Source organism: Haliotis rubra, unplaced genomic scaffold (assembly GCF_003918875.1).
Source record: "Haliotis rubra isolate DU_JTF1 unplaced genomic scaffold, ASM391887v1 Scf338, whole genome shotgun sequence".
NCBI classification, from domain to species: Eukaryota; Metazoa; Mollusca; class Gastropoda; order Lepetellida; family Haliotidae; genus Haliotis; species Haliotis rubra.
Window position 1 is genome coordinate 580,998 of NW_025767011.1, and position 4,262 is coordinate 585,259.

Genomic DNA, 4,262 nt, shown 5'->3' on the forward strand with positions numbered 1-4,262 from the left:
TTATGTATTTTGTATAATCAGGGACAGTTTATCTTCATGCTACACATAGGCTGGAGTACAACAAGCACACACACCCCACATCCCATAAAATAAAAACAATAATAAAATAAACAATAATATTGATAGATTCAGATGTGTTTAATCTGGTCGGGAAGATGAATATTTATCTAGTATTCTTCAGCTTATAATCTCATTCCTCGTCAAATATTTTATTACTGGCCTAGAGTATCGACAACGTGCTGTACTTTCGACAATGAACAGCGTAGATACTGACAGAGGATTGGGTATTTTCCTTGGTATTGCTTCTCTATTCCTACAGTGTACCTTCAACGCAATGGTATTGTTTTGCAAAACATAAGATGTATTCACCAGGACCAAATTTATTTCTGAGTATACAAAATATGCATCGCAGATCTAGGCTTCATCAGCTTCTCCTTCTTCCTCGTCAAACTCTCCTTCTTCCTCGGCGGTGGCGTCCTGGTACTGCTGGTACTCCGACACCAAGTCGTTCATGTTGGACTCGGCCTCAGTGAACTCCATCTCATCCATACCCTCGCCAGTGTACCAGTGAAGGAAGGCCTTGCGACGGAACATGGCTGTGAACTGCTCTGAGATACGTTTGAAGATCTCCTGGATGGCTGTGCTGTTACCAATGAAGGTGCCTGACATCTTGAGACCACGTGGTGGGATGTCACAGACGGCGGTTTTAACGTTGTTGGGGATCCATTCCACAAAGTAGCTGCTGTTTTATTTTGGACGTTGAGCATCTGTTCGTCAACCTCCTTCATGGACATGCGACCTCGGAACATGGCAGCCACGGTCAGGTAGCGACCGTGACGAGGATCACAGGCAGCCATCATGTTCTTGGCATCGAACATTTGTTGGGTGAGTTCGGGCACAGTCAGGGCACGGTACTGTTGGCTTCCTCTGGATGTGAGTGGAGCGAATCCAGGCATGAAGAAGTGGAGACGAGGGAAGGGCACCATGTTAACAGCCAGTTTTCGGAGATCGGCGTTCAACTGTCCAGGGAATCGAAGACATGTTGTTACTCCGGACATGGTGGCAGACACCAGATGGTTGAGGTCACCGTAGGTGGGTGTGGTCAGCTTCAGTGTCCTGAAGCAGATGTCGTAGAGGGCTTCGTTGTCAATACAGTAGGACTCGTCAGTGTTTTCAACAAGTTGATGTACAGACAAGGTGGCGTTGTAGGGCTCAACAACTGTATCCGACACCTAGAGAAAGAAGATTGATAAATTTAAACATCACCATGCAAAGCTTATATTCTGCAACGACCTGTCGACAATCAAATCTTGCAAGGTAATCCAGCGTTTGATAATCCAACGCCTCAAGCAGTCAGGTTACTTTGAAATGCAGTAAGCTAAATCATTGACTTCCCCATCCATGAATCTATCGCTTCTTTCGTGACTGACTGACAGAGTTTGGTTTTACGCCGCTTTTAGCAATATTCCAGCAACTTCACGGCGGGGGACACCAGAAATGGGCTTCACAAGTTGTACCCATGTGGGGTTTCGAACCCGGGTCTTCGGCGTGACGAGCCAACGCTTTAACCATTAGGCTACCCCACCGCCCCCTTCTTTCATGAAGCGCAAAGATCATGTATTGTACAAATAACGCAGAACCTCAACGTCACTTTGTTTTATGACAGAATAACCAAGAGACGAAGGAAATATTAAACCGTAAAGTGGTCCATTACAAAAGACTATATTTCTGAGGCTAATATCAGGGTGTTCGTATGTCATGGTTAACAGGCTAGAGAGATAACACTGCATTCACAGTGCAATCTGGTTATATCGGCAGCATGCGATTCGTTTGTAAATACCTTTGGTGATGGCACAACGGAGAAAGTGTTCATGATCCTGTCGGGGTACTCCTCCCTGATCTTGCTGATGAGGAGGGTGCCCATGCCAGACCCGGTGCCGCCACCAAGGGAGTGGGTCAGCTGGAAGCCTTGCAGACAGTCACAGCTCTCCGCCTCCTTCCGGACAACATCCAACACGGAGTCTACCAGCTCGGCGCCCTCTGTGTAGTGTCCCTTGGCCCAGTTGTTGCCAGCACCACTCTGACCGAAGACAAAGTTGTCTGGACGGAAGATTTGACCGAAGGGACCAGATCGGACAGAGTCCATGGTACCGGGCTCCAGATCCACGAGGACAGCTCGGGGAACATATTTTCCTCCTGGAAAAACGAATTCGTGCGTTCAATATCCATGGATGGTTTTTTTATAACTATCGGATGTCTCTGATCTCCAAAAATAACTTAGAATATCGTGCTTTGTATAATATTGCTACTCTCGTGCTCCACGGTTGTATGCTCGAACCATTCTGATTTCAGCAAATTGGTGGTATGTTGTTTTATTCTATGAACGCAATGTACAAACAAAGCAAAGATACACACCTGTAGCTTCATTGTAATACACGTTGATTCTCTCCAGTTGCAGGTCGGAGTCACCGTGGTAGGTGCCGGTGGGGTCAATGCCGTGCTCATCAGAGATCACCTCCCAGAACTAAAACATAACACAATAACGTGAATTATGACAAAATGAGAGGGTATCTGTTTTGACAGGGCTGTCGTATTTACGTATTTACGTCGATCGAAACAAAACGATAGCGACAATATTTATTTCATATTCGTGCGAATATCTGCTAAGAGCAGAGTCGACTGTTAAAGTTATGTTCCAGGCTACTTTGACAGGAACTGTATTGGGGAATTGGATGTTAAAGAAAACCGTTCTTTTCAAGCTTTTTAGCCAAAGCATCATTGAAACTTACGACATGTATATGGAAGACAATTTCAAATTTGATCAGTCTGATGCGATTGCCCGTTTTGACTTGTGTCATTTAATCCCGTGTTCTTGCTTTTTGGGGTGCCAACTTCACTTGTCTTTGCATGTGTTTGTAACGGGTATCCACGTTAGGACAGGATACGCATACGTTGGTGTGATGGTGTCATCACTATGTCGTAATACTTTATGAACACATATACATGTCTGTGATATAGTCTGAATCTTACAGAGAGTGGATGAGTGAGTGAGTGGTTTTACGGCGCCTTTAGCAATATTCCAGCAATATCACGGCGAAGAACACCAGAAATGGGCTTCACACATTGTACCCATTTGGGGAATCGAACCCGGGTCTTCGGCGTGACGAGCGAACGCTTTAACCACTAAAAAGAGTTTTGTCGCTTATATTTACAGAATTACAAAATCATAATTGTGAAGTTAACCAATTGACGGATAACGATGACGTGATTAACAAAGATTTTGACCAAGTCTCTTGGAATATCTACCCATATGATGAATTGTAAGCATACATTCTCGATTATATACTCTTAAAAAGTAGGGGGACTTCGTTTATAATTTACGATTGAAACAATTGGGAGATATATCGGAGTCAATCAATGTTGAAATAATAATAATAAATGTTTTGAGAGTGCATCACCACTTGCACTTCCTTATGACCATAGTTGTTTGTACAGTAATCGCTTGTGAAAGATGATTGGTGTATGGCGTGAAATTTGCATGTGTACGATTTCATTTTTACAACAAAACGGATGGAAACAAACACTAACAAGATGCAAGATGATTGTCAAAAGTAATTGTCTACAGTGAAAATCAAGTATGACGACCCATACACGTGCATGTGGCGTTGTGCACGTGCATCCCACGAGCTGTGTTTAAAGGTGGTGATCAACAGAAATGGTTGTGCGTTCATAAGATGCCTGTATATGAAAACGTTAATGCTTATGCTTCGTATCCAAATTGAAAGTTCAGGTTGCCCTGCCTTTTTCAGAGTATAAAATTAGTAGTATATTCGAGTTATATTGGTAGATAAGTAATGCTGCAAGCCAAATATTTGACATCACGAAATATAGTCTCAATGTCTTCACGCATTTAGTGAAGAAAGACCATTCTATCAATGTGAACCCACCTTAGCTCCGATCTGGTTGCCGCACTGGCCAGCTTGCATGTGGACGATCTCTCGCATGTTGAAGTTGTAAGTTGGGAGGTGAGGAAAGAGATCCTTTTACTTGTTTGAGTGAATGGTGTTTGACAGAATGAGTCCTTTGCTTTTATACTTCCCGGGGAATGTTATGTTGACGTTGTCTAGCAACAGTGCTCATTCTTACTGCAGATTAGCAAATCGTTAATGACTGCTGATATTCAGCTAATCCTGATCCCTACAACAGATTTAGGTAATCTACTTAATCGCTTTCGTCACAGTTCGTCTGAGAAGCCAATGCTA

The 4,262-nt window shown here is 43.5% G+C and overlaps 1 pseudogene; it reads right to left on the bottom strand.

Annotated features, from left to right (window-relative positions):
* Window positions 1–413: 413 nt before the first annotated feature.
* On the bottom strand, window positions 414–4,004 carry LOC124284526 (annotated as a pseudogene).
* Between the last annotated feature and the right edge of the window lie 258 nt (window positions 4,005–4,262).